Genomic DNA, 15848 nt, shown 5'->3' with positions numbered 1-15848 from the left:
TCGTACTTGGCCCCTTCTTAGCAGAAGAAGAGGAGCCCACCAAGAAAGCCGGTTTATCCTTCTTTAATGTGGATTCATATGTCACAAGCATATTGACCATCTCTTCAAGGGAGGCCTCTATCTTGTTCATATTGAAATTTACCACAAATCCGTCAAACGAAGAAGGAAGAGACAGAAGTAGTAAGTCCACGTTGAGTTCATGCTCCAACACCAAATCAAGGGTTACCAACTTCTGTATGAGCCAAATCACTCGTACCCCATGATCACGGACCGAAGTCCCTTCACGCATGCGACACGTCATTAGCTCCTTTACAGTAGCGAACCTTTCAGCCCTCGATTGAGCCCCAAAAAGTTCCTTGAGTTGAACGTGAATGTCAGCAGCATTCACGGTGTCCTCAAATCGCCTCTGGAGTTCATCAGACATCGAGGCTTGCATATAGCATTTGGTCTTGATATCATGGTCCCACCATGTATCAAGCTTGGCTAACTCCTCCGGACTTACGTCAGCTGGTGCTTCCTTCGGAGGAGATTTTTCTAACACGTAGAGCATCTTCTCCGAAGTCAAGACAATCTTCAACTTACGGAACCATTCCGTATAGTTTGCGCCAGTCAACTTATTTTGTTCAAGATCGAGAATAGTGGATTACGCGAATTCATCTTATGAAATACTGAAAAGAAACAGACAAATATCAGTGATTGTTTAAGCAATTTACTAAGACATAAAATAGGCGATATTTATTTTATGAATCTCACTCCCACTATTTTAACGATTTCACTACCCTCTAGTGAAAACGGGAAACTGTTTTCCTTAGTGAGAACATGGAGTCCAATTGACAATCTATGGTCCCGAATAATATCAGCCAACCATAATTTCAAAAGGTAGAGCCCAATTGCTTCCAAAGAAACCTCCATGTTTTTACCTCATGTCCAATAAGGGCCCAATAATATGACGCCGTTTATTGTGACATGTCAAGATGACCCATCAATATTAAGTTGTGATGGACGGTCGCCATGTGGATCCCCCAATAATATGAGCCGATCCCATGGGAGTTCCACCCAACTTACAACATGTGTCGATCCAATGTACAGCTTTCCGACGAACGGCCCCCCCAATAATATGAGCCGGACCGTATCCGCGGGTAGCATCTCATACATTGATCGTTGATGGAAGGTAGGAACATTTAAACAAATTTAAATTTCCTTTATTTATCTTGATATCAATTTTAAATCATATTTAAAATGAGGGATTTTTAATTATAAAAATTTGTCTCATCATTTTTAAAATTTTTGTATGCTTGTCGGATTCACACAATTATGTCTAAAACATGCATACAACTATAATATCACATATTATATAGGATGATCGATTCCATTTCTAATCGACCCGTGGTTGCCAATCACGAGTCTTAGTCCAATCCTAGGTAATATGCAGTATGCAATGCAATCCTATTACATTTGCTTCCAATTTACATTTCTTCTGTCTTTATTGTCTGCTGGGCCCACCTCCATCTTCAAATCTTGATCTCCCACTAAATCTAATGTATTTACAATAAATAACAATGACAAGTAGGGGATACATTTTTAAGGGGTGGGAACGGGCCATAAACCAAGCCCACTTTTATTACATATGACATTCATATTGGGCCATAAACCAGGCCCATTAATAAAACCAACAACAATAAAAACAAATGTAAATTCCTAACATACACCTACAAAATTGGTCATGGCAATCGATCATCCTTATCCAATAACATTTAATTTAAAATTAATTTATTGGATAACATGCAATGGCAATTTAAATTTAAAAAGATAAAATCATATCTCATACATAAAATCTTATTTTACATATAAAATCATAGTTTATCTTTTTATCAAATAAAATCATATTTTATCTATAAAATCCAATTTTATACATAAAATCATATTTTACTCAATATATCCATAAGATCATATCTTATCATCAATTGTACCAAAAATTAATTAATTTCAAAATTCAATTAAAGGATAAAATATTAAAATTTTCCAAAAATTCAAATTTATCCAAAAATCAATTTTAAAATTTTCGGACTCGAACAATTCGATCCGACGCCTCGTGGACCAATCAAAACAATTTTCGATCGGACCAAAAATAGAATTTTAAAATATTAAAATTTAATTTAAAAAATTAAAATAATTTTTCCCGCGGGCCGCCCGGGACGTTCCCGGGCCGGGCAGCCCGGCTTCCCCTAGGGCAGCGACGATCGCTGCCCTGGGCAGCGCTCACATCGCTGCCCTGCGCAGCGCCCAGCGCTGCGCAGGGCAGCGCCGTGCGCTGCCCGGGGCAGCGATCCAATCGCTACCCGGGTTTTTGCCCGAAAAAAAATTTTTATTTTAAAATATTTATTTTGTTTCAAAAACCGAGGCCTTAAAAATTTTTTTGTACAATCGATTAATTTAATCGCTTGATCTGAGCAACCTGGCTCTGATACCACTGTTGGAGAACGCGGCGTTCAGATCAATTATGATTGATACCCGGTGCAGCGGAAGTTTAAAATTTTTGTATGGAACGATTCCATAATGGGTATCAACCTTACGATTAAATTGTGTGTGTAAAAATCAAATAACAATTATAAAATTTTTACCTTTAATCTCGAATCGAGATTTTGGACACCAACAGATTTCTCTGCTCTTGTTGTATATCCCTGGAACTGATGGACGAACTGTTCTTCAATCAGGTCCACGAACAGAGATTTAATCCCTCTGATAGATTGCACTAGAAAATCTATCAGAAGTTTTCTACGAAGAGATTAACGAATTTGATCCGTTAAACCAGACTGTAATTCAAAATCACAGGCTGGATTTTTCTCGAGTAGAGGGAGAGAGGGGGAACGGCCACCTTTAAAAAAAATAGACTAGGGTTTTCGAAAAATCCTTGTGACCTGTTGTGTGTAATTTCTGTACTGCAATAACTTATTTATAATGCAGGCCACTAACAGCTTAGGGCCCATTAGTCATAAGTTCAAGCCCGACAAGCAAAGCCCGCATGTTCAGAAATTAATATAAAATTCATCGTGACTCCGATTGATAAACCGATTTCACCAATGTGCACAGAAACCATTTCTGCACCTTTTAAAGTCAAGATAAATTTTTCTGAATCCGAATTCAGTGATTTCCAAAAATGGCCATCCCTATGTCATTTTAAGAAATCTTACTCCTCTACTCTTAAATAAGAAGTCCAACTTCTTCGTTCATTAAATTTAACTCTTTAAATTTAACTATCTCAACGGGGATTAAAAATCCATTACACTGTGTGACCCTCAATGGTTCAGGGATACAGCTAGCCGTGGGCTCACAACTCCTTGTGACTCGGAACAACAATTTCCGACTTGCCCATCGAATCATGGTATGAGCGCCTAGCAACATCGCCCCATGATTCCCTAGGTATCACTGATAGTGTCTACAAGAACCAGTAGATTTTGGTTAGCGTACAGTACGGTCCCTTCATCCATATATCCCGATCGAATCAACAACCATTGGTATATCGAGAGTCGCTCGAGATTCGATAACTATGCAATGCATCTTGAAGATCAAATAGTGACATCGCATGTGCTACTAAGAAACCATTTCTTAAATCACATCATGTACTCTGGCCAGAGATTCGTCACACTAATATCTCCTCAGATCGCATAGGATATCCACACTCGCAAGTATGTGGTGAATCCTTGACAACAAAGCATCGACTCCTATATGTGTTGTAACTGTACCCAATCCCGACACCTGATGACCCCAATAGAGTCGGTAAACGAGTCAAATCACAGTACTAGCATAAAGAGTCTCAATGATGTCTCAAGTAGTAAGGACTAATGGTGTATAACCAAAACCGCGGACTTTATCCACTCGATAAGTGATAACCACTTGGAAAGTCCGGATAGGGTAGTTCGATCATTCATCATATGAATATCCATTTGCATGCTTCGAACATCTCTATGTTCCTTACCAATGAAACGTGGTACTCTGCATCGCAAATGCTAGTCTCAAACTCGAGCGATCCTTATCCTTATTATCGGACGGCTCAATCGACTAGGAACAGTTTAGAATATACAGTGACTATAAGATGTGTTTCATGATAGACATCTCCATGTTCTACCACATCTTACATACACTATAGTATATTCAAGGTCTTTATCAAAACAACAATAGTATATCACAATATCACAATATGAAGAAAGACAAAGTCATTGCCATTAATAAAAGTGTAAATTATATTAAACAAAAGATTGTTTATACAAAGAGTCATCAAAGCCCTTAGCCACAAGTTGGCTCACCGGGCACCCACTCTTTCAGAAACTTGAATAACGTCCAGAAGAAGAGTGGCGCCTAAAACAGTGCCAAATTCACTCCAATCAACTCAAATCCATTGCACAACACTGCTTCAAATGGCCCAGAAATGCAGCAAATCCAAAAGCCCCTAAGTCGAGCAATGTAATTCGCGCTGACAAATTCGACCCTTTAGTAACCAGAGGATCCTGCCAAAGTTCGACCCTTTAGTAACCAGAGGATCCTGACACGAGTACGCTTTTGTCTTCACTTCCATTTTGTTTCAAATCTGGAAAATCGATGTTAATATATACTCACAGATTGCCAACAAAAACCCATACACTCTTTTTCAAGAAGACCAGAAACCTTGCTGACCACAGTCACCTCTCCAAAGCTATGCTGGATCGGCGACATCTGGCCTTAAAGTGGATATCGAGAATGGAGATCGAGAGAGAAAACCCTAAAGGAAGAGAAGGAGAGAATGGGTTTGTCGATGGAGCAAGAGTAAAAAAAAAAATCGGTTCTAGCTTTTACTTCACCAATTATGCATTATAAATTTAATTTTGTCATTTTTTACTTCATCTAATACATAATTAAAAGTAAAATACAACTTAAAATTTTAAGTGAAGCCCGTGTTTTTTATTTGGCAAAGTCTAAAATTCATATTACTTCATTAATCTTATTAACGCAGTAAATAAATGTATATTACTTCGGCAATACGTTAATAAGATTAATGAAGTAATATGAATTTTAGACTTTGCCAAATAAAAAACACGGGCTTCACTTAAAATTTTAAGTTGTGATTGCCGAAGTAAAAATCGGCGAAGTATATTCTATATTTTCTACTAGTGTATGAGTGAAACTTATCAAATGCAAATACTATAGCAAGAAATTCCTTTTCTGTGGTTGCATAATTCACTTGAGCCTCATCTAAGGTCTTGCATAGTAGATAGTGTGAAATACCTTGTTTTTCCTTTGACCCAAAACAACACCTACTGATGTGTCACTTGCGTCACACATTATATTAAAAGGGAGATTCCAATCAGAAACTGCCAAAACTGGAGCTGTCACCAGTCGCTCTTTTAGCGCCTCAAATGCCTGCATACAATCAAATTTAACATTAAATGGTGCATATTTCATTAACAAGGAAGATAAAGGCTTAGCAATTTTTGAGAATCCTTAATGAATCGCCGGTATAATCCGGCATGGCCTATGAAACTTCTAACACCCTTCACAAATGTTGGCGTTGGCAAGTTCTTGATAACTTCCACTTTTGCTTTATCCACTTCCAAGCCTTGTTCAGAAACCTTGTGCCCAAGCACAATCCCTTCCTGCACCATAAAGTGACACTTTTTCCAATTCAACACTAAGTTAGTTTCCTCACATCCCAACAAAACCATACGCAAATTTTGCAGACAAATATCAAAAAAAGATCCAAATATAGAAAAATCATCCATGAAAATCTCTAGGAAATCCACAATCATGTCATGAAAAATTGCGTTCATGCATATTTGAAAAGTGGTCGGTGCATTACATAATCCAAATGACATCCGTCTATACGCAAAAGTGCCATAAGGACAAGTGAAAGTGGTTTTCTCTTGGTCCTCAGGTGCAATCATGATCTGATTATATCCCGAATAGCCATCTAAAAAGCAATAAAACTCATGACCCGCTAACCTCTCAAGAATTTGATCTATGAAGGGGAGGGGAAAATGGTCTTTACGGGTAGCGTCATTCAATTTTCTATAATCGATGCACATGCGCCAACCCGTCACAGTTATTGTGGGTATCAATTCATTTTTTTTCATTTGTTACTACAGTTATGCCACCTTTCTTAGGAACACATTGAATTGGACTTACCCAGCCACTGTCAGAAATAGGATAAATAATACCTGCATCCAGAAGTTTGATGGTCTCAACTTTCACTACCTCTTGCATATTCGGGTTAAGTCCTCTCTGAGGTTGAACCAAAGGTGTATACTTCTCTTCCATAAGAATTTTGTGCATGCACACCGATGGATTGATTCCCTTAATGTTCGCCACTTCCAAGCAAATTCCCCTTTTGTGTTCTCTAAGGACTTCCACCAATTTTTCCTCCATTGCATCTGTCAACAAGATGAAATAATAACAGGTAAATTATTATCCATGACCAAATAAACATATTTCAAATGCAAAGGTAAGGGTTTTAGTTCAAGAGTCGGGGGTGTTTCAAGACTGGGCTCTTGAGGAGATAAATCCTTTCTATCTCCCAAATATTCTAGTCGGAGCCTCAATGGTTTCCTTAATGGAGGATTTTCGTTGAGATATGCTATGATATCTGCTATCTCTTCATCTATGGCGTCCTCGCTTCCACTACAGGTGAGTGCGGCCTCAACTGGATCCTTAAACTCTCCCTGCACAAAATTATACACAAGTGAATCCAATGAATCAATTCTATAAGAATCATGATCATGAAGTGAATGTTTGATTGCATCAAAGACATCAAAAGTGATTCCCTCTTCTCCTACTCTTAATGACAACTTCCCTTTTTGGACATCAATTATTTCTTTTCCGGTTGCTAAGAAGGGTCGACCCAAAATTAATGGCATCTCCGCGTCCTCTTCCATATCCAGTACTACAAAATCGACTGGAAATATGAATTTGTCGACTTTGACTAGCACATATTCTATTACCCCTCGTGGGTATTTTATGGATCTGTCTGCAAGCTGTAAGGACATTCTTGTAGGTTGTGGCTCTCCCATCCCAAGTCTCCTAAAAACAGAAAATGGCATCAAGTTAATGCTCGCACCTAAATCACAAAGAGCTTTATGAAATGAGATGTTCCCAATCACACAAGGAATAGAAAAACTCCCTGGATCTTTCAACTTAGGAGGGATTTTATTTTACACTAATGCAGAACAATTCTCAGTTAAGTTCACCATTGCATGCACCTCTATTTTCCTCTTGTTGGATAAGATTTCCTTCAAAAATTTTGCATAGCTAGGCATTTGCAACAAAGCATCAACAAAAGGAATATTTATGTGCAGTTTTTTAAACACCTCAAGAAATTTTGCAAATTGTGCATCAATCTTAGCTCTCTTAAATGCCGCAGGAAACGGAGGTGGGATGAAAATATTAGGTTGTGTTGTGAGTGTTTGTGTAGAGTTAGAAATCTTACCTGTTGAAACCTCTTGATATCCTTTTTCCTGATTCTCATTCTGTTCAGTCACCTGGGCCTTTAGCTTCTTTCCACTTCTCAGTTCTACAACTTTGACTTGTTCTTTTGGATTTACCTCGATATCACTTGGTAATGTTCCATGCTCTCTGCTGGACATTGCTTTTGCCAATTGCCCTATTTGATTCTCCAAATTCTTTATCGATGCATCTTGATTGTGCATCCTAGTCTCAGTGGAAGACAAACTTTGACATCATTTGCTCCAATTATGATTTCTCCTCTTGGGGTTGCTTGCCATAATTTTGATTCCCTTGCAGTTTATACTGATTATTCTGACCTCCCCACAAAAATTTTGGATGCTGCCTCCAACCCGGATTGTATGAATTTGAGTATGGGTTGTTTCTTTGGCGGTTCTGGCTACCCACTTGTTTCACTAGCATCCCATCTGGAACATAAAAAGGGTTATCATCTTGACAATCCTATGTGAAATGCTCACCTCCGCATTTGTCGCAGAACACCTCTTGGATATGCATAGCAGAGTTTCCCATGCTCAAACCATCAATCTTTTTTGTAAGAGCTTCCAACTGAGCAGACATCGCAGTGATTGCATCAACTTGATGAAGTCCTGCAGTTTTTCTGGACAAATTCCTCTAAGACTGAGGATGATAACTGCTTGAAGCCATCTCTTCTAATAATTCATAGCCTTTATCTGGTGATTTTCTCAATAGATTTCCACCTGCCGCTGCATCTATCATATTACGGTTATTAGATAACAAACCATAATAGAAAGTGTGTAGCACAAGCCAGTCTGGCAATTCATGATGTGGGCATATTCTCAATAAATCTTTGTATCGCTCTCATTCTTCATAGAGTGATTCCTGATCTGATTGGGAGAAAGTTGTAATGTTTTTCCGCAACTTCATAGACTTTTATGGATTAAAATATTTTGTAAGAAACGCTTTTTCCACGTCCTTTCATGTAGTGATGGAACCTGCAGGTAAATTATTCAGCCATGCCTTAGATTTATCTCGCAATGAAAAAGGAAATAAACATAGACGAACAGCGTCGTCAGAAACTCCCTGATGCTTAAAAGTATCACAAATTTCTAGAAAATTTGCAATGTGAGCATGCGGACCATCTAAGGCGGATCCATCAAATTGTACTGTATTTTGAATCATCTGGATAATGCCTAGCTTGATTTTGAACTTTTTAGCATGAATTGTTGGTCAAATGATGTTAGGCCTAGAACCATTGATGGATGGTTGAGCGCAGTCCATCATAGATCTAGGAGCAGGTGGCCCATTGTTCTCCTCGCCGTTTCCCCGCGGTGGTTCGTTTTCAGCCATCAGAACTCTTTGTTGTTTTCTTCTCTTGCGAAAAGTTCTCTCAATTTCAGGATCAAAAGGTTAGAGTCCTGAGTGTGATGATCGTAGCATGCACCAGAAGATATACCTGCAGCGAAAAATAATAGATCAGTAGTGTAAAATTTTAAACTAAACTAAGGAAGATCTCTAAGTAGTGAATTGTAAATTAACAGTACTCGGAAATGGCGCCAAAAACTTGTTCGAGAAAATTACAAAACTTAAAATTCAATATTAAAATTCTCGATTCTGCTCGAAATTATTGCAAGTGCACGATGAAAGTTATAATAAAGTGTATTGAGTACGAGTATCGTCCTCAAGGACTGTATTATACAATTTCCACTTAACTACTCTTCTCTAGATAGTTTTAACAAAAGTTGTAGAAGTTAGCTACGCTTCAACAATTCCAAACAAACCAATAACATAATTAAAAATTCGTCAAAAGTCAAAGATTGATATTCAAGAGTCAAAAGTTTGGGGTCGGTTCCCCTAAATCTCAACAATACAAGTTTAGCTACACATCAAATCCATGAAAAACATCTATGTTCAGAAAAATACTAATAATTAATCTAGAAGAAGTTTTGGAACAAGAATAAACGCTATCAGCCGATTCTTCCAGTCGCTCCTTGCGTCTCTCGTTCGCTTTAGTTGTAGCCGTCAGAAGATGTCTTTTGCAACCCTAATCTCGACTCTTTTATATGCTAAGAGTCCTCATACTTTGTCATTCTTTTTTAAAAATCCGAGATAAACTTTCCTTTTCTGCACAACGTATTTATTGCCTAGGCGGATAAAGTTCTGCCCCATTCTTCTTTTCTTCAGCGATTCCCGCCTAGGCGGTAAAAGTACTCGCCTAGGCGGAAACAATTCTGTCCATATCTTTGGATTGGTCGTTTCCTCACTCCAGTTTTTGTCTTTTTCCTGCCAAAATTCTTAAATCCATGAGTAGATACCATAAAACTCAAAAACTCAAATTTTAGACAAAAACACGGAATGATCAAAATTCTCACGCTTAATAACGACCAATTTGACCCCTTTTTACTGCAATTTCCGAGATATATCAAGTATAGATACATATATGTAATATCACTATAAAAAACTTTTAAGGGTCGTCTTACTGAACGTCTCTATATGGATGCTTTTAGTGAGATTTCCAAAAGTTTCTGGATCTCTACCATGGACCATTACACAATCAAAACCATGGAAACATGTTCTACTGGAAAGAATATATGGCAGCAGTTATAGCCGTCAATTTGGGTTAGGTCCGCCGGGTCGGCCCACCCCGCCACATGATTTAATTGGATTGGGTTGAAATTCAACCCAACTAAAGGTGGGCCTTGGTGTGTTGAAATTTACACGTATGAAATCAATAATTAAAATTTTTATTAATATTTATTTATGAAATGAAATTTATAATTAATTATAATGATTTTTATTTATTTTTATTTATTTTTATTTGTAATGAGCCAACCCGCGGGTCGGCCCGCCTAACCCGCAACCCACCTTGGGTTGGATTGGGGATTTTCATCTTGCCGAGATGGTGGGCCGGCCTGCCCCGCCATGGGTTGACCCGTCCGACAGTTCTAGCAGCAGTTGACTAAGCATATTAATAATGAGAAGACTGAACAGGTCAAGAACCCTCAAATAGAAGAAATTGAAGAATCTTGCGGTTCATCAAGATCATTTAAAGAAGAAAATAGTTGCTTCATGGCTCATGAATATCATCTTTCTACCAGTAAACATGTGCCTACTCATTCATATATAAGTGAACATATATGAGTGAACATGTACTAAGTTTCAACTCTACTGATTTTATGCAAGAATATTTAGCTAATGCACTGCACGAAATGGCTAATGAATATAAAAAAATTATGTTTTGCATTCGAAGAAGTTAAGGTAAAGCAAAATGAATTGCCAAACAAAGCTAATCTAGAGGAAGAAATCGTTAAGCTTAGAACTGAAAATAATGAGTTATAGGTTGAGAAACATCAGTTAAAATCAAAAATTTTGAAATTAACTGAGCCGATTCAAACCTGAAATAAATCTTCAGTCACTTTAAGTATAATACATGAACTGCAAAGACCAGGTAATGATAAGACTGGTTTAGGCTTTAAAGAAGATGTAAGCAGTTCTAAAATTGATACTAGACCAAAACTGAACATGTGTAAAGGAAAATATATTCATTTTGTCAAATGCATGAACAGTTTTTCTTCACAAAATGATGAAACAGTCGAGAAGTGGAATAATAATCAAAAATTTGGAATTGGGTATGTTCCACAAAGCTCATGTGAAAAGCAAGACTGGAAATCCAGTCAAGCCAAACACAATCATAAATCACATGAAAGAATAGTTCAAAGAAGATATAGACAATATGACAATACAAAAAGGGTAAAATCGCATATTGCAACACATGCTCAATCTTGTTCACAGTTTAATGCACATTATACACATCACAAACAAATAAAACACAAATCAAAAACTTTATTTGATACAGTAAACAATCGACCTGTTAGGTTGATTCAAATCTAGATTCCCAAATGACTAATTCATCAAGGACCACGTAAGTTTGGGTACCATAGTCCAGTTTGTGACAATATTTGCAGGTAATGAAAAAAAGGGAGAAATATAGTCTCAGGGGGAACTGCAGAAAGGGGAAACTTCTGTTCTTCATAAAAGACTATGGATGAACCAATTGCTTTTCTAGCATATTGAAGATTGGCATGCCACAAACAAATGACTAAGCCTTCTTACTCTCATACTTATCTTATTTCAATATCGATGGTTATATTGATAAATGTTAGACCGTTGAAAATAATATATGACTTGCATGAAATTAAGTAAAAGAAAAATTAAATTAGGAAGATAAAATTCATTCCATTCAAAGATTATTTTTTATAATATAAATCTCCCATTCAACGGTCATTTTCCAGAAGAACATCCAGGTGACCAGTTCACCTGATGATGTCTCCAGAAAACCTGGATAAAGAGTGATTTATTTTAGTATATGAAGCTCCTTCATAAGCTTCAAGAGGGAAACATTTTCATATGTGAAAATGTCTTTAGAACTGGACGTACAAAGCCTTTGTTTGAATTTTGTTTATATTCTAGCCAATCTCTCGGCTCCAACTGGTGGATAAGGAGTAACTTTATGAATTTGCAACATTTCCACCTTAGCCTCGAGGGACATCTCCTTTTGATCAACAACTGTTTCGTATTCCTTGATAATTGCTTTCATGATCACTTTGCCAAGAATATGCAGATATGTTCAAATCTATGAAATTTTTATCTATTTATAGATTTGATTGGAGAATGTAAAGAGTCATTCATGCTAACCTTTCCAATGGAATTGCAGATATCAAGGAGACGTAATAAATATTTTAAAAAATGAGAAATAGACAAAGGATTTCAGGAAAAACAATTGAAGATATTATATATCACATTATGTGGGAATTTCTTGAAGAAAGTTTGAAAGAATCATCTGATTTTCAAAGAATATATATATGAAAGAAAGAAGAACTTGTCATTTTAGTTAAAAACCAAAAAAGGAGAAATTGTTAGGATAAGTTTTGGTGTTTGATGAAACACAAAAATATTCAAGCAGTTTAGTCAAAAATCAAGCAGTCCAAGATTAACCAGTCCAGTTAGATATTATATTTATGAAGTTCAAGACCAGTTGAAAATTTTAGATCATATAACCAGTCCAAAATCAAGACTTCTTGGGAAATAAATTGATCAGAAAAACTGAAGTATATTACCCGACTGTTCGATCGTTTACAAAGTTATTTCAAATATAAGAAGTCGTTGCAAACTCCAAAATTTCCATCAAAAGATGTGCAACTTCATTAAACGATCTCATAAAGACTTACTGAAGATCTAGAGGAAACGAGGACATACATTAATGTCAGAGTCGAGCGTTGCAAAGACGCATGCTTATATATTAATGAATGAAGATACAAGAGAGAGAAAGCATAATAAGGATTATTCAACACAACAAGATATGAGCTGTTATACTCTTCAAACATTATTTAAAATAATTATCATATATGCTCATCTTGCCCACATACAGTGACATATGAAATCCAAGGATCATCAAGGGCTAATAATCAATTCTTAACTGCCTATTGTTCATAAAGAGTTGATCTACTATATGAATATAATGATTCATTCATTATTATATTTTGTTGTAAGGACGTGGTGTCTTAACTTGGTTGTATACTAGGAGTTTCGATCTAGAAAAGGGTAAGTCCTACGATTGGAGTGGGTATATTACAAGACGTTGTAATAACCAAAGTTTTCTAGTGGATCTTTTCTTCTTGAAAGAAGGGGTGACGTAGGATTAGTTAAGTCTCCGAACATCCATAAATATATATGTGTTATTTACATACATGTTAAGTCATTACATATATTTGTTCAAATAGTTGTTTTGTTTTCGCACATATATTTGTTGGCCAATTAACATCGATACACGAGAAATATAAGAGTTCAGTTGCTAACAACAACTGTGCTCACATTTGAAGATTTTCATTTTGAACTGCTCTACGAAGTTCTAAAGAGCAGTCCGAATTCGATCCCCAACACAGGGTCGCAGAACAAATTTTTTTTCATGCATAAGATAAACACCTCGACATCATTAGCCTGTAAAAATATGATCAGATTTCATTAAGTATGACATAAATCAAATTCTTCTCCTTCTTAGATCTAGTTAACCCCAACACAAAATTCATAGATATGCATAACCATTGTTCTCTAGGAATGAGAAGTGATCTATTCAAATCATACAGATGTGACCTAAGCATATTTGCGTACATGCAATCTACCACTTCATGTGTAACCACAAAAAATGTTTATGCAATGTACTCATTGTTTTGGATTCTTCTAAGCAACACATCAAGCTTTCTCTAGGTTCGACTTCAACAAATAACTCACTCAATAATGAACATGAAGTGAAAATTTTATCATCTTTAAACAAATAATCATTGTTTAAATAGAATTTACCATGAGAAGCAATAAAACATAACTCAAATACATCCTTAAATTAATATCCAATGCACACAACTCTTAATATTCTCAAACCATAAAAACTTTGAGTCCAATATAGATAGAAGTACATACCTTCGTGATAATGCATCAAGTACCAATTTTTCTTACCTTGTTTGGACTTGATCACGTAGAAAAACATATCAACAAATGCTAACCGCCATGTCTCTTGTCTATATTTTTCTGCCCCTTGAGTTGCTATAGAGATTCATGATCCGTATGAATTACAAATTCCTTATGCCCGTGATAGTTCTGCCATATCTCAAGAGTTCTCACCAATGCATAGAACTCCTTATTGTGGGTCAAGTAGTTCAACGCTTCTCTATTAGGATTTTCAATAGAGTATGCAACGACCGTATTCCTTGCATCAAGACTCCTCCAATAACTACACCTGATTCATCACATTTAATTTCAAAAGTATTAGAAAAAGTAGGCATAACTAGTAAAAAAAGCTTAATCAATTTTTGTTTAATATCATTAAAGGACTTCTCTTGCTCCTTGCTCGAATAGAATCAGAAATTATTCTTGATCACAGCAGTCATCGGTGCCACCAACGTGCTAAAATCTTTTACAAACCTCCTATAGAAGCTTGCAATCCCATGAAAACTTTGAACTTGACCAATAGTAGTAGGTGTTGTCCAATCTCGAAGAGTACTCATTTTTTCTTCATCAACTCGCACACCTTTAGAAATAATAACAAAACCAAGAAACACAAGTTCGCTTGTACAAAATACACACTCCTTTAAATTAACATACAAATTTCCATCTCTAAGTGTGATTAGCACAAGTCTTGTAGTAGCTTGATTCTTAATTAAGTTAATCAATTCCCTAAACATGATTAAGGGTTCTTAAGTGGGTTCAAGGAGTTGAAATTTTGATTCGGAATGATCGCAAATGGTTTCAAGGGATTCAAGTTATTGGACAGTTCGGAAGCACCGAACCTGTTCGAAAGAAGCATTGTACTTTGGAGGCAGAGTGTGAGTTAATACTGAATGTTACACACCATTAAATGCCCTTGAATTGACTTGATTTTGATTTAATACGTTGGTTACAAAATCCCAGATTATCTGTTGTCCATTATGGATTGGCAAATAGACGCCCCAACTGACTGAACTGGTTTGGCTGACTGCCCGGTTTGACTGATTTTTCCTTGAATAGTCCAGTTCAAACTGGTCTAGATCAGACTGGTCCAGTTCAGCTGCTCAACTTATTTTCAAGTCTTCACACACATACACGTTGAGCTTTATCTCCTTTGAGTAGCATTTCTAGTAAGGTCGCTCAACCCTAAACCTATTATATTGTCTGACACCGAGAGTTACTACAATGGCACATAAGGATACTACAGTGATCTAGACGAGTGTGTGAGCCACCCCCCAGTCTGAGCAGGACTTGGTAGTTGGTCAGTCACTAGTCAACTCATGATTCATGCATCATATTAGTTTTGTACTATCATACTTTCGTATTGGGCAATTATAGCTCACATCATTGGTGTTATCTTGGACACCCCATTGCATGGAGCATGCCTCAGGTGGGACGGAGCGGGCGGAACAAGGCAGGGTTAGTTCCAGGATCAGGGATTGCTGAGAAGATTATTTGCCCATAGTTAGTTTTTGTATATATGGTTGTATGAATACATTTGAATTTTAGTACCGATTGTATTTCGCAGGTTTATCTTGTACTAGGTTTTTAAGTTTCCGCAATAAACTCTTTTATTTTAATCATTTTGGTTATTAACCTAATTATATACTTAAGACTGTTAGTTATTAGGTGATCCAAGCTATGTCACTACATATACATTGTGATAGAGAGACTACACTATCAAAGGCATATATCAATAATTTCAACGGGAAGTTGAGGCATATTGGATTGAGACATAGTACAGTTAGACAATTAATATCTAAGGGTGTCATGACTGTGGACTATGTGAGGTCATGTCTTAACTTGGAGGACCCTTTGACGAAAGGCCATGCAAGGATCTTGTGACGCCTAGAATTTTTTAATTT

The 15848-nt window shown here is 36.7% G+C and overlaps 1 non-coding gene across 1 annotated transcript; it reads left to right on the top strand.

Annotated features, from left to right (window-relative positions):
* Positions 1-8263: 8263 nt before the first annotated feature.
* LOC140869962 (small nucleolar RNA R71) lies at positions 8264-8369 on the top strand. Its single transcript, XR_012146949.1, has one exon. It is a non-coding gene; the product is annotated as a small nucleolar RNA R71 (small nucleolar RNA).
* Positions 8370-15848: the final 7479 nt, after the last annotated feature.

The sequence above is a fragment of the Henckelia pumila genome, chromosome 4, assembly GCF_033568475.1.
Source record: "Henckelia pumila isolate YLH828 chromosome 4, ASM3356847v2, whole genome shotgun sequence".
NCBI lineage: Eukaryota > Viridiplantae > Streptophyta > Magnoliopsida > Lamiales > Gesneriaceae > Henckelia > Henckelia pumila.
This window is presented reverse-complemented; position numbering and strand designations above follow the sequence as displayed.